Genomic DNA, 25702 nt, shown 5'->3' on the forward strand with positions numbered 1-25702 from the left:
CCATGGTGTGTGGAGGGCGGGGATGTGGTCAACAGGGAAAGAGGTCACATTCTAAAAATTCCATGACTGTGACCTAAAGCGTTCCTGAGGGGTCACGGCTGGAAGATGTGCTCTTCTATGTTCACACTGTAAAATCCCCAATGGTAAATTTAACATAATCTGAAAATAAATAAGTGCTTTTTCTTTTTTTTACATACTTTGGGTAAGACTTGCATTTGTGATCATTATCAAGGAAGCACCGTTACAACCTTTGAGAGAATCACCGAAGCCACACCAAGGATGATGCAGTGGAACTTCCCTGGTGGCCCAGGGGTTAAGAATCTGCCTGCCAATGCAGGGGACATGGGTTCGAGCCCTGGTCCTGGAAGATCCCACATGTCGCAGAGCAACTAAGCCCGTGCGCCACAACTACTGAGCCTGCGCTCTAGAGCCTGTGAGCCACGACTACTGAGCCCACGTGCCACAACTACTGAAGCCCATGCACCTAGAGCTCGTGCTCCGCAACAAGAGAAGCCACCACAGTGAGAAGCGCGTGCACCGCAATGAAGAGTAGCCCCCGCTCGCCGAAACTAGAGAAAGCCTGCGTGCAGCAACGAAGACCCAACGCAGCCAAAATTAATTAATTAATTAATTAAAAAAGAAAAGGATGATGCAGTGATGGGATGGACATTAAATAAATAGTATTAGAGAACCACAGAGGCAGGGAGGTCTCTGTTGTTTCAATATAAACAGGCTCCGAAGAGCCACAGCATTGTGAGTAATAACAGCCTTGCTACCTTTTCCTTGAGGTGAGATTTATGAAGTTCGCTGAGAATGACAACCTTGGCCGTAAACAACATGAAGAGATGGCTCCTGGACTAGACAGGAAGAGACGGGGCCTGTATATTACAGAGAGGCTTTAGTGCTCTGACTGGACAATAAACAAATAATTAAGTACCTCTTCAGTCCATCAGCGTGGCTCATGTGGGCCCATGAATTTTGGTAATACATTATCAAATCAAATTGTTTATGTTGACAGCGCCACACAAAATGTTTGCCCGGGGCCTGCCTTCCCTCGGGGAGGGCCTGCCGTGGGCAGTACTTGGGAGAGTGCAGGCCCTGACCCCTCACCCCTGTGGGCAGCTGCATCTACCCTGGCCTTGAGGGAATGGTCACTGTCCTCCCTTGGGACCAAAGGCCTGCATCCTGGGCCTGAGTGCCTGCCTGGCCCTAGGTACTGGGTGGACACAGGGGACAAGAGACGTGTGATGGCATAAGAGACCTGGAGTGGGGGAGGGAAAGGTCACAGGCCAGGAGGAGGAGATTGGCAGGGGAAGGCACATGGGTCAGTGTCTTTTGGCACCAGGTGAACAGAAGCCAGGGGTCGTGTGGACTCCTCCATCCCTCCCTCACCCCCTAGGGGGGGGTCACCAGGTCCAGCCAGTTTGCTGCAAGCTGTGCTGCAGGATGGGCTGGGCTGGTGGGGCTGCTTCCCAGGGAGTGTGGCCCTCAGGATCTTTGGGGTTTTCTTCTTGGGCTGCTCAGATTCCTGCAGATGGCCCCTCCAGTGTCGCGGCTGGGGGTTAGGAATGTGGCTGCCAGTTTTGGGGAACAGATGGGCGAGGAGGCTATGGATGGGGCGCATCTCAGTATTCAGCACGTAACCCCGCGTTTGATCCCGCTTTCAGTGTGGGCCCCTGCCCTCACTCTGCCTGGCGTGCCAGTCCAGAGACCCTCAGTTTTACCCTTTCAGAAAAAAACACCTCCAGTGTCTGTTGGAATGAGGGAAACAATGGGGTGGGGTGGGGGCAGGGATCAGTCCTCAGTTCTCCTGTTTTTGGCTCCAGCTTCACCAGCATTTCTCCTCCCTCTCCACTTTCAGAGATACCTGGTGCCACCAATTCCTGAACCATTTGGCTTTTCTGGGATATAAATAGGATCTTTTTCTTTACTGCCCCACAGCTCAGGATTGAACTTTCTTGGTTCTGGTACATTGGTTACCGTCTGTCTAGTTGCTTTCCAGCTTCCAAAATGTTGCCTTTGACATCTCTCCTGTTCTCTCTTTCCTTATGGATTTTAATATTAAAAACATTAAAAAAAAAAAAAGGATTTCAGAAAGCAGTGGAGATGAAGGCATGGGCCCAGTGCACCATCATTAAGCTACCAGAGTGATCTTTCAAAAGTTTAAATGTGATGATATCTCCATTCTGTTCAAAAACACTTCCATGGCTCCTGATTGGCAGCAGGATAAGAAATAGAAATCTGGTGCATGGTGTTTTTGGTTTTTTTAAAGACTTTTTTTTTTATGTGGACCATTTTCAAACTCTTCATGGAATTTGTTACAATATTGCTTCTCTTTTATGTTTTGGTATTTTGGCCACAAGGCATGTGGGATCCCAGCCCCGCGACCAGGGATTGAACCCGCACCCCCTGCATTGGAAGGCAAACTCTTAACCACTGGACCGCCAGGGAAGTCCCTAGCGCATGGTGTTTTTAAGGCTCTGCCTCAAGTCAGAGTTTACTCCTTTCATGGACCAGACTGTACTTGATTCCATTAATTTTAATGAAACAGAAATTTTAGGACACCTAGAGAAAGAAAGAGTTAAAAGTTCACTTTTGTTCTCTGTTAAATGCCAATGCTAAAACAGTACTTGGCTGTCACCTGCATAACTTTTTCTCTGGGAAAATTTAATTGCTGAGTGGTACTGAGTCCTGAGCTGGCTGGGCTTGGGGCTCAATGATGGTATAGTGTGGTGTGTGTGTGTGTGTATGTGTGTGTGTGTGTGTGTGTGTGTGTTCACACCTGTGGCCTGCAGCCCTGAGTTGGTGCAGGGAATTTCCGGTTTATGTTGCCAGCAACGAGAAGGCAGACGCTTTTTTTGTATTTTTTCCGGGGCATAAATTGCAGCTGGTGATAAAATTTGTTCAATCCACCTCACTCTTATATCACATTGGACCACACAAATGCTTGGTCTATGTTATCCCATTAGACCTACACCAAAGGGACAGGCTTTTCCCCAGATGTCTAGAGAGACATACATCCACAGGGTGAGCTGGCAGGATCATCCAAAAGGTGGGGGTCTCCCTTTGGTAGATGGTGCTCAAAGATAGAACGTACTGATTTATTTACTCTATTACCATATCAAAGAAAAATGCCATCGTGAGAGGCTCCGATAGAGCGCTAGGACCCATGGTGACTTTGCTAAAAATCTCTTTAAGAACGCAATAAAGGCTCTTGTCCCTCTTCCTCAAAACAAGACTGTATGATCCGGCCACGCTAGATGGTTGTTCTCTTGCTCTCTATACATCCCTGCTCGACGAGTGCCTGTTTCATCCACACGGTGTCCACGACTTCCTACATTTTTACCCTCGCCTCAGCTAATGATTGTTCTAACTTTAGATCAGAGCATCTCCACCTGATAGCTTATCAAAGGAGCAGTGAGGGGCATGCCCTTCTGCTAGTTTTCCTGGTAACCGATGAGCCAACCTGACGTCAATTCCCCCACAACTGGTAATCTCCCCCTGCCCCCAGGAGCGTAGCCTGCCGCCATGTCCTGCCTTCCGTCTGCCGCACCCAGCGGGGTGTCTGTCGCTCCAAGACCCTGCTTCAGATGTGTAAGCTCCCGCATCCATTAAATCATTGGTGTCTCTGTCACTGACTCCAGGCTTTTTCTTTGGTGTTGAAGCTGGGCAAGCACATGGCTTATAGGCCTGCCGGGTGCAGCCCAACAGTTGGCAGAGCAGCCAGGAGACATAGGACACTTCTGTGAGCGCCGAGATGTTGGGAAACAGGGATGGGGAATGGAAAGTTGTGGGGAGGCCTGGCCACTAATGTGGGGCCTGGATGTTTCAGGGGTAATTCTCAGGTGGCCATCCACTAACATGTGGAGCCCCAAAGTGTTAGAGAACATAAGTTCATGTGCCTGATGCACAGTGAGGTCAAACCAATCGAAACGTTGGAGTTTGGAGCAGAGAAAGGTTTATTGTAGGGCCAAGGAAGGAGAATGGGTGGCTCATGCTCAAAAACCCCAAACTCTCTGATGGTTCTCAGGGAGAAGTTTTTATAGGCAAAATTTCGGGTGAGGGCTGCAGGGTGTGTGACTTTCTTCTGATTGGCTGGTGGTGAGGTAACAGGGCCATGTTCCAGGAATCTTGTGTTCAGCCTGAAGTTACCATCCTCCACCTGAGTGGGGGCCTTAGTTTCAGTAGAAGAATTCAAAGATATTATTCTGTATATTCCTTGAGGAGTAACAAGGACCCTGCATTAATCGCTGCCCTAGAGTTTCTTTTTTTTTTTTTTTCTTTTCTTTATTTTATTTTTGGCTGTGCTGGGTCTTCGTTTCTGTGCGAGGGCTTTCTCTAGTTGTGGCAAGCGGGGGCCACTCTTCATCGTGGTGTGCGGGCCTCTCACTATCGTGGCCTCTCTTGTTGTGGAGCACAGGCTCCAGATGCGCAGGCTCAGTAGTTGTGGCTCACGGGCCTAGTTGCTCCGCGGCATGTGGGATCTTCCCAGACCAGGGCTCGAACCCGTGTCCCCTGCATTGGCAGGCAGATTCTCAACCACTGCGCCACCAGGGAAGCCCCTTTTTTTTTTTTTTTAACTTATTTTATTTTATTTTTTTGGCGTTGGGTCTTTGTTGCTGCGTGCGGGCTTTCTCTAGTTGTGGCGAGCAGGGGCTACTCCTCGTTGCAGTGCATGGACTTCTCATTGTGGTGGCTTCTCTTGTTGCGGAGCATGGACTCTAGGTGCACGGGCTTCAGTAGTTGTGGCACGCGGGCTCAGTAGTTGTGGTGCACGGGCTTAGTTGCTCTGCGGCATGTGGGATCTTCCCAGACCAGGGCTCGAACCCATGTCCCCTGCATTGGCAGGTGGATTCTTAACCACTGCGCCACCAGGGAAGTCCTGCCCTAGAGTTTCTTGATTGCTCCACCTTTGTTTCTGCATTCCTTACTTCCCTGATTAGCAACTGTTTGAATCTGCTCTTTGGTGTTCAGGAAGGTCTAGGAGGCTGAAGTCTCCCATCCCCCCTTCCCACAAATAAGAAACAGGGGACTTGGAAAGACTTTCGTGCCCAGGAGGGCCCCACAGGGTCCTGCTTGGTTTCAATCCCCCCTTTACTTTGATACTCCTTAATCCTGACAAGAACAGGTGTTGGACAAGACAGAGAATAACATTTTGGATACAGAGGTTAATCATAAACTCATCAGAGGAACTTGGTTTTAGGGGGACTCGGTTTCAAAAGCTCCTGGGGTGATCCTGAAAGTTGCAGGGGTAATCCTTGGGTGGCTGTCTGCTGGTATGTGGTAATCCCTGTGGTGGCCGTCCTTGACGAATGGAGGCCGCCTAGAGAGTACGGAGAACTCATAGACACCCCTAAGGCTGTTGTGGAGATATTGGCTGTCATTACCGTGGGAAAAAGAAGTTAGACAATAAGGTGGTGGCCCCAGCTGTGGGCTGGCCATTGTTTTTTTGTTTGTTTTTTTGTTTTTTTAAATTTATTTTTTGGCTGCGTTGGGTCTTTGTTGCAGTGCGCGTGCTTCTCATTGAGTTGGCTTCTCTTGCTGTGGAGCACAGGCTCTAGGCATGCGGGCTTCAGTAGTTGTGGCATGCAGGCTTAGTAGTTGTGGTTCACAGGCTCTAGAGCGCAGGCTCAGTAGTTGTGGTGCACGGGCTTAGTTGCTCCGCGGCATGTGAGATCTTCCCGGACCAGGGATCAAACCCGTGTCCCCTGCATTGGCAGGCAGATTCTCAACCACTGTACCACCAGGGAAGTCCCTGACCATTGTTTTTTATATTAAGAAAGGCCACAGAGGCTGAGCTGACAGCGGAGGCAAAGGTTAACTTGAATGCTGATTCACGTTCCTCTGAAAGTGAGGCATGTGCATGTGCGTGAATGATATGTATTATTGTCTATTCCTGTTATTTGTTTAAACTGAATTGGCTATTTAGAAACTGAAAAAAAATACCTGAAAATGTCCTGCCTGCTGTCTGCTGCACACGGTGCAGTGCCTCTCCAGGACCTTGCTTCAGACATGTAAGCTCCCCCATCCATTAGACCGCTGATGTCTCTGTCTCTGATTCTGGGCTCTTTCTTCGGTCTCGAAGCTGGGTAAGCACTGGGCTTGTAGGCCTGAGGGTGCAGCCCACCAAAGACATTGATTTTCCTGTTCAACCACATAGAACTACCCGCGCTTGCCAGGCAAGGGCCTACTTTCTTTTATGGGAAGTTTTGTACAGTTTATTCCCTCTGCCTGGAATACCTACTCTGACTTTTCTACTCCAGCTAGGTTGGCCTACTTGCTATTTTTCAAACATGCCTGGCATCTCGCCTCAGGGCCTTTGCACTGGCTATTCTATCTGCCTGGAATGTTCCTCCCCCATGTCTCCAACGTGGCTTACCCATCATTTAATTGTCTCCACTAAAGTCCTACCTCTTGGTCATCACTGTAACACTCTCCACCCAGAGACCACCAGGAACTCACCTGCAGTGGAGCCAGTTGGGTTTATTGCTCGTTGCAGTGGAGGAGAACGCATACCATGGGGAGCTGCGAGGTCTCAGTGTGGGGTGTCAGAAAGGACTTATGGGGTTTGGGCTTGTTTCTATCTAGATCCATCACGGTCACAGAGTGGCCTTGTCTGAGGTTGATGTTCTGTGGAATTGTTTATATTCCACAGGAGAGCACCACAGCCTAGCTGTGAGTGCCAGGCCAAGACCTGGACAGCCGCGACTGCTGTTCTCTTTAGCATTATGGAATCCCCAGGGCACAGGACAGATGCTGGAGGAGAGGGCGGCAGATGTTGAAAAAAAAAGTGTTCAACGAATTGATGAAGTTTGTCCTCAGCACATTCTAACTCCACATTCAAGTGCCCAGCCATCAACCTCTCCTCTGGGAAGCGTCCCTGATGATCCTAGGCTGACCCTGATCTGTGCTTCTCCTGTGCACTGCACCTCTCTTTACAGCAGTCATGAAACAGTCCTGCAGAGAGGGTCTGCAGTCAGCCTTCCCACCCTGGGAGCACAGAGCAGGTGCCTAATAATTCACTGACTGACCAGCTGAAAGCCCAGCTTGGCTGTGCTTATATCGTACCTCTGGCAGGCATGTGTTCTGAGAGTATGGTCTGCAGGCCACTGGGTGGGAAATAGTTAAACAGGAGCCGCCCAGGCACCAGCAGTCAGAGGGTATGTTTGTGAATTTGTGATTCTCAGGGACAGCTTAGTCTGGAGGACTTTGGCCCTCATGTAGGGCCTCTGCTGTATGGACTCCATCTGGGCCTGGTTCCTCCTCAAAAAAATCTCCCCATCACAGCTACCCAAGGCCAAGAAGAGGCTGATTGAAGCTTATAGGTCCCAGGAATAGGATAGGAAGGGGCTATAAGAGCCTAGGCACATCCAAAATAGGGGGCACGTATATGGGAGATGGAGTTATCTGATTATCTGGTTCTATCCTCACAGCAACCCATTAAAATAAGAAAGTATTACCCTTATTCATAGATGAAGAAGCAGAGGCACAGAGAGGTTAAGTAACTTACCCAGAGACACACAGCTAGTGAGTGACAGAGGTGGGATTCAGACTCAGGTCTATCTAATCCCCAAAACCCATGTTGGACCCCTGCACAGACTGCCTTTCCACAATCCTCTTGGTGGCCTCGATGGGGGTGGGGATCCTCTGGACATTTTTGTGTTAAGCAACTCATTCAAATAGCTCTCTGGACCAAGTGGTGCCTAGAATCAAGGTTCTGATGCTCAGAAGTGCCAGGCAGGAAGTAGCTGCCTTCACAGAACTGGCCCAGGTTGGGTGGGCTAGGTTCTGGTAGAGCAGGAGAGACAGTAGAGAGAATTCCACCTTGGGGCCTGTGTAAGTGAGACCTTCAGGTTGCCTGTGCCATCTCCACAGGCCCCAGGTCAGCTGGGATTGGACGTGCATGGAAAATCTTAATCCGGTGGGCATTTCCTTGGCTGTGGGCGTCGCAGCTTCTTCTTGTGGCCACTGGGGTCCCAGGGCCACTCCCTGCTGTCATGCTCAGGCAGGCCCTGTTCTGCTCCGAGGAGAGAGGAATGGATGCTGCTGAGGCCTCGTCTGTGTCCTGCGGCCTCCGCTTCAAAGAACAACTCGCAGAGTGTGTGTGGAGTAAGTGGGCTTGTGAGTAACGTGGGGACACGCGGACTCTACCTCCTTTATCCTGAGGCAGGAACATGTTCTGTCAGAACCACAGATAGTACTCATAGCAAAGCCCATGTATAAAAGCCTACTGAATTTTTATAAAATGATCTTTCCTCTTTTACATTTAATAAAAGGAAACACAGGACTTCTCCATAGGTATGGCAACCACACAATTCTGTTCCCAACTTCCAGCCAAGATGGCATAGTGAGTTCATTCTGTGGCCTACGCCCTCTGTTCCAAATAGAGAGCAATAATAAATAAAATAGAAAAAAATGATAAACAAAAGGACATAGTTGGGCCCTAAACCAAGATAGATATCTTTGTGTACGAGAAGCAGGTCAGAAATGCAGTGCGATGAGTGGGGCTGAGGGCCTGGTAGCCTCGGGGTCTAGAAGAAGCAGTAGCTGCCAGAGGTTTAGCTCCTGGTTACAAGTTCTGTGTGAGACAGGGGACAACAGCCAGGCTCCTTGAAGCCAGGGGTGGGGTGAGGCTCTCTCTGCTTGTGAAAAGAGGCAAGGGAAAAAAAAAAAAAGCCAGCTGTCCATGTACAGCCTGAAATGTGGGAAGATGAAGACAGACTCTTGACTAGGAGCTGAGCCAAGCCACCCTCTGGCTACATGCCTGGGTGTGTGATGTCCTCATACCACAGCAGAGTGGGAGCCCTAAAGTGCTATTCTAGGACCTGGTTTTCAGCTGGGCTTGGAGTCCCAGCTCAGGACAGAGACAGAGTGAAAAATAGATATAAAAACAAAATTCAAAAATTCTCCAACTTACTGAGATTCAAACCAAAATACAAGGAAAAAAACTTAATGGTAAGAAAAACAGTCAACAGAATCAACATTTGGAATTTGAATTCATTCCAGATTAATTTAATTTTGTGAAAATCTTATAAAGAATTAAAACAAGTGTTTAGGATGCCTAAAAAGGCAAATGAAAGCTTAACATTAACAAGAAATGAATGGAGGCAGATAGAAATGAAATGAGAACAAGGAGATACAAAAAGAATCAATTAGAGATCTTGGAAATGAAAACACTGATCATTAAAAAACATAGTAGACAGAATAAATGTAGACTAGAGATGAAGAGAGAGTTAGTGAGTTAGAAGACATTACTTAGGAATTAACACCTATACAGTACACGCAGACAAAGATTAAAAAATGTAAGAGCAGTTATGAGACATGATGGATAGATTGTATGAAGGACAATGTATGTCCAATAGGAGTTTTGGAAGAAGAAAGTGAATGGAACCACAGTGAAGTAACACATGAGGGAGTAGTAGCAGAGAATATTTTGGGGGAAATTGCAGACAAACAAATGCAAAGAGAAAAAGACCTTACAGTAGACCTGAAAAAAAGATTACTTATAAAGGAACTTCTGGCCTCAGCAAAAACCAAGGCCAGAGATGTTGGAGTAGTAGCTTCAAAGTGCCAACTGGACTTTTATGCCCAGCTAACTTATAGTTAAAATTAAAGGAAAAAGGGACATTTCCATACATACCCACATTGAAAGAATTATTATAGGATGTACTTCAAGAAGAAAAGATGAACCTAGAAAGAAAGGGAAGGGTACAAGAAACAATGTTAACCACAGAAAGTGATAAAGATATGTTGATAAATCTAAATGAGCATTGACTGTAAACAAAATTTAAAAAATTCTCAAAGATTCTAAGGATGGTCCCCAATGACCCATGCCTCCTAGCCATGCCCTTGTGTTCTACCCTCCCACACTGAATAGAGCTGACTTGTGTAACCAGAAGGACATTGCAGGACATAATGGTGTGTGATATCTCGGTTTAAGTGATGAAGGACATTGCAGCTTCCACCTGGTTTTCTCTAAGCTCACTTGCTCTGGGGGAAGGAAACTGCCATGTGGGAAGGACACTCAAGCGGCCCCAAGGAAAGGTCTGTGTGGCAAGGACCGAGGCCTCATGCTAACAACCAGCACTAAATGCCAGGAATGTCAGTGGACCACTTTGGAAAGGGGTCATCCAGCCTCAGTCAAGCTTTCAGATGATTATGGCCCTGGCTGGGATCTTGACCATGACCTCATGAGAGGTTCTCAGCCAGAACCACCTAACTACACTCCTGAATTTCTGACTCACAGATACTAAATGAGATAACAAATGTTTATTGTTATTTTAAGCTGATTAGTTTTGGGTGATTTGTTATACAACAATAGATAATTAATACAGGCGTACCTCATTTTATTGCATTTTGCCTTATTGTGCTTCGCAGATGTTGTGTTTTTTACAAATCGAAGATTTATGGCAATCCTGCATTGAGCAAGTCTATCAGCACCATTTTCCCAACAGTATTTGCTCATTTCATGTCTCTGTGTCACATTTTGTTTATTCTAGCAGTATTTTAAGTTTTTTCATTATTATTATGTTTATTATGGTGATCTGTGATCAGTGATCTTTGATGTTACTGTTTCAAAAATTTACAACTCATTGAAGGCTCAGATGATAATTAGCATTTTTTAGCAATATTTTTTAATTACGTTATCTACATTGTTTTTTAGACATAATGCTACTGTGTGTTTAATAGACTACAGTATAGTGTAAGAAGAATTTTTTTTAAAGATTTTTTGATGTGGACCATTTTTGAAGTCGTTACTGAATTTGTTACAATATTGCTTGTTTTATGTTCTGGTTTTTTGGCCACGAGGCATGTGGAATCTTAGCTCCCTGACCAGGGATCGAACCCGCACGCCCTGCATTGGAAGGCGAAGTCTCTACCACTGGACTGCCAGGGGAGTCCCTGTAAGCATAACTTTTACTATGTACTGGGAAACCAGAAAATTTATTGCAATATTGCAATATTTACTTATTTATTGCAAAATTTAAAGCAATATTTATTGCTTTATTGCAATATTCGCATTACTATGGTAGCCTGGAACCAAACCCACAATATCTCCAAGGTACACGTGGATAACTTCTAACGAAAAATTGCAGCCCCTTGTCCCTTCTTACCCCACCCCAGTTCCCAACCCCTAAAGGCAAACACTTTCAACTCCCTTTAGCTAGTATTTTGTTGTTTTTTGCATCTATGTTTCTATATACCTTGTTTATATTTTTCATTAGGTATTATATATTGCTTTTCTATTATGAAAGATATTATTTTTCTCCTTTCCAAATTCTCCACCCCTTCCCTTTCAAAGTAATTACATCATATTTTCTAGTTATTCAATACTCATATTAGTATTACTATATCAGTACTATTCACAGCTAAACTTTTTATTGTGATATGATTACATTTCCTTTCTTTTATCACTTTTTCTTTTCCCTGGTGATAATAATGATCTGTTTTGTTTGATTAGATTTCTATTCCTATGAGTGACTCATCTCTCAATATGTCTGAACATGTTAGGTAATCTTTTTTTTTTTTTTAACATTTTAGGTAATCTATTAATTTCATGTTTTCCTTGGGGACATTTCCTCCCAGAACCGTCTGTCCTCCTGTTTCTGTTGCAGGTGGCTGTGCCTAGGCCTGTTGTCCAGCTGTCTTCCTGGGACATCCCTTCTCTGTCACCATGGGGATTCCCTTTGCTTACACCCTGTGTCTTGTGTCTTCCTCTTTCTTGATGTATTCCCTCATTTTTATGGAGTATATTCTTCAGTGGCTTCCTACACAAGAGTGTGTAAGACTTAGGCATATTTTTTTGAGCACTTTCATCTCTGAAAATGTCTCTTCCACCATCACATTTGAGTGATGGTTAGGCTGAACATGTAATTCTGGGTCAGAAATAATTTTCTCTCAGAATTTGAATACACTGCTCTATTACCTTTTAGCTTCTGGTGTTACTGTTTAGAAGTCCGTTGATATTTTGACTCCAGATCCTATATAAGGACTCTTTCTTCTCCTGGAAAAATTTTAGGCCCTTTCTTTTATCATTATTGTTCTGCTATTTAATGATTATATGTTTGGTGGGATCTTTTCAAAATTAATTTTCCAGAGAATGTGGAGACTCTCTTACTCTAGAAACTCATGTCCTTTCTTCTTAGAAGTTTTTCTTAAATTATTATTTTTTAAAAATTAATTTTTAATGGAGTATAGTTGCTTTACAATGTTGTGTTAGTTTCTGCTGTATAGCAAAGTGAATCAGCTATATGTGTACATATAGCTTTTTTGGATTTCCTTCCCATTTAGGTCACCACAGAGCACTGAGTGGAGTTCCCTGTGCTATACAGTAGGTTCTCATTAGTTGTCTATTTTATACATAGTATCAATAGTGTATTTATGTCAATCCCAATCTCCCAGTTCCCGCCTCCCTTTCCCCTGTGGTATCCATACCTTTGTTCTCTACGTCTGTGTCTCTATTTCTGCTTTGCAAATAAGATCATCTATACCATTTTTCTAGATTCCACATATATGCGTTAATATACGATATTTGTTTTTCTCTTCCTGACTTACTTCACTCTGAATGACAGTCTTCAGGTCCATCCACATCTCTACAAATGACCCTCTTAAATTATTTTTTTGATCTTTTCTCTCTCCATTTTCTCTTTGTAGATTTTTTATTATTTGGGTGTTGGACCTTCTGGATTGATCATTTAAAGGTCTTACTTTTTCTCTTCTATTTTTAATCTCTCTTGCTCTCTCACTTTCTCACCTTCAGATTCCTTAGCTTTATTTCTAAACCTCCTTTTAAAATTTTCATTTCTTTTCTCATATTTTTATTATCCACATGTTTCTGCTTATCTCTCTGAGGATATTAATTATAGATTTTTTAAAAATATTTATTTATTTGGCTGCGTTGGGTCTTAGTTGCAGCACGCGGGATCTTTCGTTGTGGCACTCAGGCTCTCTAGTTGTGGCGCAGGGGTTTAGTTGCCACACGGCATGTGGGATCTTAGGTCCCCGACCAGGGATTGAACCCACGTCCCCTGCATTGGAAGGCGGATTCTTAACCACTGGACCAGCAGGGAAGTCCCAATTATAGATTTTTGAAGCAACTTTTTTCCTGTTCTCAAATTGTCTTTATTTCTTCAAAATTCCTTTTTATTTACTTGTTTATTTTTGTTTCTTCACACAGGAAGTTCAAATGTTTGATGATATTTGCTTGTTAATATTCAGGATAAAGCTTGTTAATATTTAGGAAAAAGCTGACTGTGAGCTCTGTGTACACGGGTGGGGTTTGTCCAAGGTGGGTTTCACTGTAGGACTGTCTGGCTGGACCATTTTCTCATGGGCCCATGAATTGGATTTCTGAGACTTAGAATAAACAAAAGAATGTAAACACATGGAACAACTGTGAAATATTAACTGCATACCAGGTGAAAAATGATGTCAGTCAACATCATGAAAATTGTGTTCTCCAATCACAAAACAAGTAAATTGTAAATTAACAATGAAAATAACATTAAATCTCCCACATGTTTAGAAGTAAGGAGTCACTTCTAAAGCAAGTTAAAGAAGATATCACAATGGAAATTACCAAGTATTTAGAACTGAATGATAACAAAAATACTACATATTAAAGCTTGTAGGATGAAGCCAAAACAATTCTAATTTTTCAGGCATTTATTACAAACAAGACAGATTTAAGATTAAGCACTCAGTACAAGGAGCTAGAAAAAGTATAACAGAGTACCCAAGGAAAGTAGGGGAGGAGAATAGTAAAAATAATGGAAGTTAACAAAGTAGAACACAAAGAAACAAAACACAAAAGCAGTTCCGTGAAAAAACAAAACAGACAAACTCTTAGCAAGACTCATCAAGGAAAAAAAAAAGGAAAAAGTCATAAATGAACAATACTAGAAACAAAAAATAGGCATAGCTAGAAATGAAGTAGAAATTTTATTTATTATTTATTTATTTTTAATTAATTATTTATTTATTTAGGCTGCATTGTGTCTTCACTGCTGCACATGGGCTTTCTCTAGCTGCAGCAAGCGGGGACTACTCTTCGTGTGGTGGCTTCTCTTGTTGAGGAGCATGGGCTCTAGGCGTGTGGGCTTCAGTAGTTGTGGCATGCAGGCTCAGTAGTTGTGGCTTATGGGCTTAGTTGCTCTGCGGCATGAGGGATCTTCCCGGACCAGCGCTCGAACTCGTGTCCCCTGCATTGGCAGGCGGATTCTTAACCACTGTGTCACCAGGGAAGTCCCAGAAATTTTAAAAAATAGTAAGAGGATGACAGAACAACTCAAGTCAATGAAATTGAAAACAGAGAAAATGGCTACTTTTCTAAAAAATATGAATAATCAGACTTGACCCAAGAATATATAGAAAGTTTGAATTAACCAATAATAATCATGCAACTTATCAAACATCTCTCTCTTCAAAAGACATGAGTTTTATTGAACCTTTAAAGAACTGCTTCAGAGAATTGAACCAGGGAAATTAATTTTTGAGGCTGGTATATTCTTGATACAAACCAAGCAAGGTCAGTTCAATAAAAGAAAGTTATAAACCAATCTCACTGGTAGCCATCCTCTAAGATGGCCCCCAAGGACCCTCATCTCCTGATATTCACATCCTTGTGTAGATTCCCACACTGACTCCTTGCATAGATTTCCACATTGAATCGTGGCTTGTCTGTGTGTCCACTAGAGTGCTGCAGGAGTGACAGCATATGACTTTGGAGGCTAATCCATAAAAGTCACTAGAGCTTCTCTGCCTTACTCTTTGGATAGCTTGCTCTAGAGGAAGCCAGCTGCCATGTCATAGACACACTCAAGCATCCCTGAGGAGAGCCACGTGATGAGGAACTGAGCCTTCTGCCAATAGCCAGCACCAGTTTTCCAGTCATGTGAATGGGTCATCTTAGAAGTGTTTCTTCCAGCCATAGTCAAGCCTTCAGATGGCTGTAGCATTGGCCAATATCTTAACTGCAACTCATGAGAGACCACAAGACAGAACCACCCAGCTACATTGCTCCCGTATTCCTGACACATGGAACCGAGATGTAATAAATGTTTATTGTTGTTTTAATCAGTGAGTTTGGGACAATTGTTATTATTACAATGGAGAACTGATACATTCACTTGAGCACCTAGATGCAAAAGTTAGAAATTAAATACTAGCAAAATGAATTAAGTGGTGTATAATTAGAGTTTATCCCAGAATTCAAGAATGTTTGACTTAGGAAAATTTATTAATGATTCACTATATCAAAAAATTAAAGGAGAAAATATATGTTCATCTTAACAGATGCAGAGAAAGCGTTTGATGAAATTTAAAATCCATTCAGGATAAAACTTACCAGACTGGGCTTAGAAGGAAGCTTTTTGAACATGGCAAAGTTATCCATCAATAATCAACAGCAAGCATACTCACATAGCACAATTTCAGAAGCATTTCTTTTAAACTCGGGAGTAAGACAAGGATGCCTACTATCGTCACTTCTTTTTCACATTGGAGAACCTTGCCCGTGCAACAACCCAAGGGAAAAAAGAAGAAGTAGAAGAATTGGAAAGGAAGAAATGCAAGTGTTCTCTTTTGCAGAATATAATTGTCTACATAGATAATTCAAAAGAATTTACAGATAAACTATTAAAGTATTAAATTAATTCAGCTATATTGCTTGACACAAGGTCAACATAGAAAAATTACTAGTCTTGACTTTCTTTCCCCCCCCCTCAGCCATGCCGCATGGCTTGTGGAATCTTAATTCCCCGACCAGGAATTGAAAGCGCCAAGTCCTAATCACTGGACCGCCAGGGAATTCCCCCCAAATTACTAGTCTTCCTACTCATCAATCATGACCAGTTAGAAAATGTAATAGAAAAAACAAAGATCTCATTCATAATGACAAGATGAAGTTGTGAAGTGCCCAGTGATTAATCTAACAGAAGATAGGAAAGTTTTTATGGAAAAGAATGACAAAATATTGTGGGAAGAAGCCAAAAATGATCTGAAAATAAATGAAGAGACATATGTTCATGGATCAGAAGACTCAATGTTCATGCCAATTTCTCTCAAACAATCTATAAATTTAATTTAATTTCAATCAAAATTCCAATGAAGTGTTTTTTTGATGGAATTTGACTAAGTGATCTTAAAATTCACATGGAAGAGCAAGAGCTAGATAATTTTGGAAAAGAACACGAGGAGGTGGGATGGAAGGAAGACTTAACCTACGAGATAAGAAGACGTAGTGGTATCGTAAAGGAATAGTAATTAGAGAGTGGGGTGGTGAGGCAGAACAGAGAGCCCAGGAAGAGACCCACACACACATGGAAAAGATATACAACAGCTGATATTTCAAATCAGTAGGGGAAAGAAATTACTTTTAAAAATAAATGATGCTTGGAAAATTGGTTATCCACATGGAAGAATATCAAATTAGGCTCCTAGTTCCATACTCCAAAATAAAGAACTAAAAAACTAATCTTTAAAGCTTTTAGAATAAATATGGAGAGGTGACTTTTGGGCAGGTAATGATTTCTTGAAATAGATCACAAAAATAGATCACAAAAGGAATGAATGATGTCTTACCTGTTTTAAACGAACTACTTCTGTTCAAAAAAGACATCTTAAAGAAACTTGAAGATACGACTCAGACTAGGGGAAGGTATTTGCTACGCAGAGAACTGACAAAAGATTAGTATCTACAATTTGTAAAAAAATTCTACAAATGAAATAGGAAAGAGATAAAAAATAGAATAGAAAAATATGCATAAAGTATGAAAGGGCAATTAAGAGAAAAAGAAATCTGAATGGGCTACTTCATTAATAATCAAGGAAATAAAAATTTAAACTACACGAGATAACATTTCACACCCATCAGACTGGTAAAGTAATTAAAAAGGGATACTACCAAGTATTTACAAGGACGTAGAGTAGATAAACAGAAACTCTCATAGGCAGCTAGTGGGAAAATAGATTGGTACAACCACTTTGAAGAGCAATTTGGCAACGTCTGATAAACTTCAGATGTGCATGTCCTTCAACTCTGCAATTGACTTCTAGAGAAATCCTCACATATGCACTAGGAAATAGTACATGTATAAGAATCCACTATAGGGGCTTCCCTGGTGGTGCAGTGGTTGAGAATCCACCTGCCAATGCAGGGGACACGGGTTCGAGCCCTGGTCTGGGAGGATCCCACATGCCGCAGAGCAACTGGGCCCATGAGCCACAACTACTGACCCTGCGCGTCTGGAGCCTGTGCTCCGCAACAAGAGAGGTCGCGATAGTGAGAGGCCCGCGCACCGCGATGAAGAGTGGCCCCCGCTCGCCGCAACTAGAGAAAGCCCTCGCACAGAAACGAAGACCCAACACAGCCAAAAATAAATAAATAAATTTATTAAAAGAAAAAAAAAGAATCCACTATAACATTGCTCATAATAGGGAAAAACTGGAAATCATCTACATATCCACCAACGAGAGAATGAATAAATAAATGGAATACTACAAAGCAGTGAAAATATACATATATAAATATGGATAAATCTCAAAAACATAATGTTGAGAAAAAAATCACTTTGCGAAATGACATATAGAGTGTGATACATTTTGCATGAAATTTGAAAACATGGATATTATATATAGTTACATATATATAGTATACAGTATAAACACACAGGGGAAAGATAAATATCAGAATCCCATAGAGCTGGGTGTTGGATACTTAGATGTAAGTGTCTTTACTTCTTTGTTTGAAAGATTGTAGTAAAAATCATCATAATCCAGATCTGTATAACTGTCAGTTCAGACAGAAGGACTCCTAAGCTCCCTGTGTGTCCATATTTCGTGACACTGGGGTTGATGGTGGCCTCTCCCACTAAATCCTGAGCTCCCTCAGGATTTCCTTTCCATATTCCTAGAGCCTGGCATAGTGTAGATTTTCAACCCATGCTTGTTGACTGACTGACTGACTGACGACTGACTGAATGAGTAAATAGAGAAAGAGGGGAATGCGGAAAGAGGAAGGTTAGGAGGAGAATGGAGAGAGACTGAGGCTTTCACTGCCACTCTCTGACATGGACTGTGGAGAGATGTAGACAGGCTTGAGAAAAGCTCGACAAATGAGCTGTGCTGGTGGACGCATGATTAGAGGGAAGCCAAGCAGTTTTCCTGAGCCTCTCACTGGAGGATAGTGGTGGTGGAGTCACCACCTGACATTTTATCTGTTTAGATAGGAACCCTGAAGGGCACATAGGTTTAAGGAGATGATGAGTGTAATTTCAGACAGTGATGTGAGACCTCCAGGTGTAAGTATCCAGTGTGTACTAGGATATATGGGTCTACAGCTTAGGGGAGACACCAGAGCTAGAAGTGCAGAGTTGGTTATTCCAGGAGAAGGAGATGAGTAGTGAGGCAGTGATGAGCTTCCCTGGGGAGGTGGGTGGCTGCAGATGGACCCTGGGGACCATCAGCATTTAAGGACTGAGGGAAGAGAAAGAACCCAGGCAAGGAGGCCGAGTCCAGAGAAGGAGGAGAACAGGGGCGCCAAGAAAAACAGTTTCAGGAAAGAGTGCAGTTCGGTGAAGTCAGACAAGGAAGAAAGGTCCAGAAAGATAAAAACTGAATAGTGTCCTTTGAGTTTGGCAAAGGAAGGCTACTTGTGGTCTTCGCTGGAGGAGTTTCATTGGAGAGGTGAGGGGGAAGCAGATTGCATTGTGTCATGAGCGATGGTGAGCTGAATGTGAGCACAAGTGGAAGAGTGAATCTCCAAACCCTCTTTTCCCAGATGCCTGGACTTGAAGGGTGGATAGAGATAGGTCAGTAATATCACAGGATGAATTTGGGGGGTGGGACATAGTTGACTCTGAATAAACTAAGGGAAGGAATTTGAAGACAGAAAGAGGCTTAAATATGGGAGAGAGAGGGAGATAACTAATGAGTCAAAGTTTTGGCAGAAATGGACGAATGCACTAATACTAATACTAACAATGCTAATTAGTACTAGTAACACTAAGACTAGCAAACACTTATAGAGCACCTACTATGTACAGGTGCTCTTCTAAGTGCTTAACATATTTTTAACTCATTTAATCCTTACAACAAACCTATGAGGTAGGTACTGTACCCCATTTTACAGATGAGGTAAACTGAGATACCAAGAGTCAAAACAATGATCATCATTATCATTTATTGAGCTCTTATTTATTAGGGGTATGACTACTGACCACACGTCTGTAATGTATTAATAGATCAGTCTTACATATTAGGCATAGTAAGAACATAGTGAGAGGCAGTAAGGACACAGAAGGAAAGTCTGCCTTGGTCTCTGGTTTTCGAGGGAAGGAGAGAAGGATGACTGTGGACACAGAGGTGGGTATAGACATAAGGGAGGGGTAGAGAGAAGGCAACAGAACTTTGAGGCAGTTCAAGAAAACGGCTTTGACTTCTTTGGTAAAGTAGAGAAGGAACATTTATTATGGAAAACACAGATAACAATAAAAGAAAATAAGAACAATTCCAAGCCCTTGCTATAACCACTTTTAATATTTTGTTGTATTTCCTTCTAGAGTTTTCTCTAAGCATACATATGTAGGCATAAATACATAACAGTGGAAGCCAGTCCTTCCTTCTGATTGAAAGAATAAGAACAAACCAACCCAATAGAATCTACACCTTGTAATTTTGGAGCTGCAAGAAGAACAGTTCTCAGTGTAAGGAGATAGCTGTGTGACCTCACCCCCTTGACCTGAGCAATCTCCCTATAGGTCTTTGGTTGTGCAAGTCATTCAAAGACCCTCTTCTGGCATGCAGAGGTTTGAGACACTGTGACCTGGAGAAGCCAGGCTGTCTTGCACAACGTATTGAAAGATCATCTTTGTAGTGGGGCAGCAGATTTGCATCTCTGCAGACTGTTTCCTTGGAGAAATGTTTCAGACCTATGTGTGAATTTAGCTCAATCTTAGAGGCAGGACAATATACCTATTATGAGCCTGTTGCATATAAAAAACAAAAACAAAACATTTATATGTGTGTTTGTGTTTTTGTTTCAAGGTAGATTGTCCTAGATTAAATGTGTGTGTGTGTGTGCGTGTGCACACGCACATGTGTGTTCTTCATTGAGAAAGTGCCCAAAACACATTCTGGCCTCAGGGATGCAGCCCCCATCAGAAACTGGGGGTAGGATTGGGAGGGGCTTCCTGGAATCCCTGAAGGGATCATTCAACAGATGGGTGCCCAATGAGTGGCCCAGTTGTCTGCGGAAATGACATGAGGGTATGACAGCTCCCTTCGTATTTGGAGGGTATAGAAGACCAGCCAGCAGATCCTTGAGAGTGGCTGTAGGAGAGAGGGAGGTGAGTGGCTCTGACCGTAGGAAGTGGAAGGGGTTGGACCCTGTACTGACCCCAAGTCTTTGGGTCAGCTTGAGGATAAATAAGAAACTTATTTGAAGGGGTGTAATCTCCGGACCCACAGTGATCAACAGAGCCAAGAATTCAGACTGCACCTTTTAGACTTGTCCTCCAGAAACACTTGTTCAAGCAACAACACTACTTTTATAAAGATAGGATCCTGCTCTACATAGTCTTCATTAATAATATATTGTAAATATCTCTCTGTATAATTAAGCATCTGTGCCATGGTGTTCAATAGTCATTCCATTGTGGATAGAACATGGTTTCTTAGCTGTTGTGCTGGAAACGGCCACCAGAGTGGACCTCACTGGAGACCAAACTAAGCCCATCTTGGGATCTGGCCAGTGCCATATCTTCCCCCTCCTATAAGGACCAGCTTAGTCAGTTCCTCCATCTCTCACCTCTCAGCACCTCCCTGTGATGGCTCTGGACCACCTGTTGATGTCCCAGCATGCCTTGTTCCCAAGCTCACGGAAGTCATGGAGAAAAGGAGGCCCAAACACACTGAGAAAACGCTGAGGCAAAGGCATGGCTGGGATCCCAGCACAGACTCCCCATCCTCCTGCAGTTACAGTCTTGGCTGAGCTGAGCCCTTTCCTCACAGTGTTTGGCTTGGATGATGGACTAGGTGAGTCAGCCCTCCCGGCGCCCTCCTGTCACCCTCCTCTGAGTCGAAAGTCACATTTAGATGGGGTTGTTGCCAGATCAGTAGAATTATCTGTCCTTTCCACAACCCGGTCCTCCCATCCCTCTCTCTGCAACTAGGTCCCAGAATGTGTCCTGTGAGGGTGTAGGCTGGACTAAGCCACAGGAGCTGACCTATATCAGCTCTATAGTAGCCCAGAACCTCTTGGGGCCTGGGTCTTAAATGAAGGAAGCACTTCCCTCTGGGTCTTCAGATTCTTTCCTTGGGCTCAAGGCCAGTGGCCACGTACCTCCCAGATGACCCCAGACAGACCTGATTGGAATCCCAGCTCCATCACTGACTGGTTGGGTGACCCTGGCCTTACCTCTTTAAGTCCGTGGAGATGAGTTTTCCTCACCTTTTTTTTCCTGCCTTTTTTTTTTTTTCCCCAGCTGTGTCACGCAGCATGCGGGATCTTATTTCCCCGACTAGGGATCGAACCTGCGCCCCCTGCCGTGGAAGCATGAAGTCTCAACCATTGGACCGCCAGGCAAGTTGCAAGTTTTCCTCATCTTTAAAATGAAAAAAATGTTATCTGTACCTATGAACGTAAAGAGTCAATGCATATAAATGTAACAGGGCCTTAAAACTAAATTTTCCACGAGGTACTAATATGTATCATAGATGTGAAAATCCAAAGCGTGATGCCAAGTCACCTTATGGAGATTTTCTAAGGAAATGCCAACATCTGTTCCAAGACTTTTGAAACCCCTTGGCTCCACTGAGACTCTGAAAAAGTAGAAACAGAGGAGGCAGAAGGATTTTGTGAGGAGGATTTCCTTGAAGAAAGCTGGGCTGTGAGTCCCATCTTGGGGGCAGGGTCAGTGCCTGCTTCCTCACCTCAAACCTACTGAGGATGATTGTCTGTGAGGACGCTATACCAAGAGCTTAACATGTGACCCCTAGGGCTGGGGCGCGGTGGCCTGGGCTCTGGTCCCACCTGGGGAATCTGGAAGGTGAGAGGAGGGCTCACTAGCTGCGCTGGTTGGGCTGCTGCCGCCACCCTGGGACCCCCTGCACTCCCAGAGTTTTTTTGGGGGGTACAGGAAGCATGGGAATTGCTGCTAGACAGAGGTGGGCCTCACAGCAGTGAGCCTGTGAGGGGTCCATGTCTTGGGTCCTGTGTGGAGGGACCCCACTAGCTAAAGGTTGGTGCTGAGGAAGGGGCCCCACGTGACCACCAGAAATGAGATTGGACTTGAGATACATCCACAGGTTGGAGAGAACTTCGGGAGAAAGAGGCTGAGTGGGGAGCCTCGTGGAGAGGGCATTAAAGCACTCCATGAGAGAGAGGCAGAATTTAACATCTGCCTGGCAAGGAAGCCTGAAGTCAACTGCCAGCTGTTTCTGCCCCTTCCCCGCCTGCTCCCATGGAGCAGCAGAGTTGTAGCCACGGCAACTGGCTGGGGAGACCCAGTGGAAAACGATGGAAGAAGCCAACTCCTCTCTACTGTCCCCACTGCGGGGTGCAGCTGGGCAGGCCCAGGCTGGGGGAAGAGAGAGGATTTAAGGTAAAAATAAGTTGAGAGTTTTGATGAATACCTTGCATTAGCATTCCAATTACTGAATTGAGACTGTGTTTGCAACCCAAAGTGACTGCAGACCCTGTTCTAAAAATGAGCAGAAACTCTCGGGCCTGCTGAAGATGTCACCCAGGCCCTGGAGGCTTTCCTCCTGGAATACTGTTGGTGCAAGGAAATTGCACACCAGTTAGGGTTCTGAACGTAGCATTTAGCAGCTGGGACGCGCACAACAATCATTCTTTCGCCCCTGCTCACCTGATTGTCTCTGGTTTGCAGTCCACTCTTGCCCTGACACACTTTCCTCCAGCTCATATGTCATGCCTGAAGCATGTTGTCTGTCTGAAGGTCGAGGTCAAGTGCTGCGGGCAAGGCCATTTCTTGCCACTGATTATCTTGAGCTTAATCTCCCTAGAAGACAGGTGACATCCGTGACAGGCACAGTCTTCCTGCGGGAGAGAGGAACATGAAGTGTGTTCCCCATTTCTCAGACGGAGGAAGCCCTGCCCAAAGAGTGAGGCTGGGAGATGGGGCCAGGCAGGCTCACCTCTGCCGTAAAGCCCCCGTCTGCCGGCTTAAGCTCCCTGCCCCACTGGCTGCTCATCTCTAAAAAAAAAGTTGATAAGAATAGTGCAGACCTCACAGAGTTCAGTATGAAATGAAATCATGTGTTAGGTTGAACTCTAGGACACTGCCAACATTCAATGCTCTTTCACTCTACAGAAATGACAGTTTCAGATGGTTCAGCCTAACGTGTAAACAATGCTTTGTGAACTCTGAATTGTTAGTTTTTGTGTTTAAACAAAACAAAACAAAACAAAATTACAGTAACAAAAAAATCCTTCCATCCATGCTCCCTAACGAGTCTCCAGAATTCTGTTTAATGTCTCAAGGAACTGGGGATTTGTGAAGTGGCTACGAAGGACAGCCTGAAACCAGTGAATGTGCGAGACCTTAGTTCTTTGCCAGTTTCTCCCAGTACCCAGAGCTCCCCCTCTCTCTTCTCCCATTGCAAACACTAGCACAAACAACAATTTCCCCCCACCCTAGACAGCTGAACTTTCACTACTATGGGTCTAAATGGGCATTTATTATATTTATTCTGCTTAGTACTCTGTGTGTTCTCTCAATTCTGAGGAGTCAGTTTTTTTAGGTTCAGGAAACACCCATTCTTTAAAAAAAGTATCTCTCATCGGATGAATACATTTGACTATGTAAAAATTTAAAACTTTTGTATGAAAAAACACTATAAATGCAACTGAAAAAGGATTTAGGGAGGGGGTGGGTGGGTGGGTGAAATGGGTGAAGTGTGAAAAAGTATAAACTTCCAGTTGTAAGATAAATAATTCCTGGGGATGTAATGTACAGCATGGTAACTATGGTTAGTAATACTGTATTGTATATTTGAAAGTTGCTGAGAGAGTAGATCTTGAAAGTACCCAACAAAAGAAAAATATATATAACTATGTGTGGTGATGAATATTAACTAGACTTATTGTGGTGATCATTTTGCAATATATTGAATCATTATATTATACACCTGAAGCTAGTATAATGTTATATGTCAACTATATCTCAATTGAAAAAAAAAGGCAAAAAGACAATTCATAGGAAAGGAATCCCAAATGGCCAGTAGACTATGAAAGGATGGTCAAACTGACTAGAAATCAAGGTCATGCAAATAGAAATTATAATGAGGTATCACTTCTCATCCATCAGACTGGCAAAATTAAAAAGTATGAAAATATTAAGTATTGGTGAGGTTGAGGAGAAATGGGGACAGCCATACACTACTTATTGGAGTACAAATTGAAGAGCAGTTTGCCAGAATCTAGTAAAATTTGAAATGTGCATATCCTATCACCCTGCAATTCTACTTCTAGATATACACTTGGAAAAACCTTCACCCAAGTGCATAAGGCACATATTATTACATTGTTTCATGGTGGTAAAAATTTGGAACTATTGCATAAATCCATCTATTAAATAAAGTACTATATAAAAAAATGTGGTATAGTCAGGAATACAATGAAACATTCTACAGCAGTCCAGAGAAATTAACTGGTCTTCTCTCCATAAATGTGGAGAAAGCTAAAACTTACACTACTGAGTGAAAATCCTGGGTTGTAGCACCCTATGTACAGTATATTATTATTGAAGTAAACTTTAAAGCCACATGCAACATTACATATATTTTATAATACACATCATATATATATATATATATATATATATATATATATACACATATACACATATATATATATATATAAATAATGGACTGGAAAGATATCCACCAATTCATGATGGTGGTTGCTGCCTGAAGGAAAAAGGTGGGGAAGGGGGATTGGGGGTCAGAAAGACCATCAGCTTTATCTGTAGTTTTGTTCTCTAAAAATATTACTCGACGTGCAGCTGGTAAAACATTATAAATTGTCAGTACTGATTAGTGGGAACACAACATTATATTATTTTCTATTCTATTTTTTAGTTTTAATATTTCTTTAAAAAATCCCTCTCTATTCTACTTTCTTTTTCTGGAACACCTATTAGAGGGATACTGGAACTTCAGAATTTATTTTCCACATCTCTTAAATAAATCAATTCATATTTCCCTCCTCTTGTGCTGCATTCCAGAAGAAGCCCTCAGGTCAGTTTTCCAGCTCAGTAATTCTTATAAGCTGTCATTATTTTGTTATCAGCTCATCTGCTTATTTTTTTATTTCTTTTATGGTATTTTTTATTTTCAAGGGTTCGCATTGCTTCTTTTTCAGCACAGCCTGCCTGTTCTTGTTTCTTGGGTGCCAGACCCTCACTTATTCCTCCGAGGATTTGGATTATGTTTAGGTCTTGCTGTGAATACACTTTGCCTCTGTAAGTTCCTTTTTGCTGCCTGCTCCACTTCTTTCATGGTGTTGGCCTTACCCAAGAGTTTGCTGACTGTTGACTGGGCTTGTCTTCGCTGGAGCCGAGTTGGGCTCTCTAGTATCTGTTTGTGCTACTTCCTTGGGGAAGGAGTGGGACGTGAGTGAGTGGGGAAGGGGAAGGTTGGGCAGCTGGGAACAGGGGATGGCCTAGGCTGGTCTTGTAGC

Source organism: Balaenoptera musculus, chromosome 4, assembly GCF_009873245.2.
Source record: "Balaenoptera musculus isolate JJ_BM4_2016_0621 chromosome 4, mBalMus1.pri.v3, whole genome shotgun sequence".
In the NCBI taxonomy this organism is placed as follows: domain Eukaryota; kingdom Metazoa; phylum Chordata; class Mammalia; order Artiodactyla; family Balaenopteridae; genus Balaenoptera; species Balaenoptera musculus.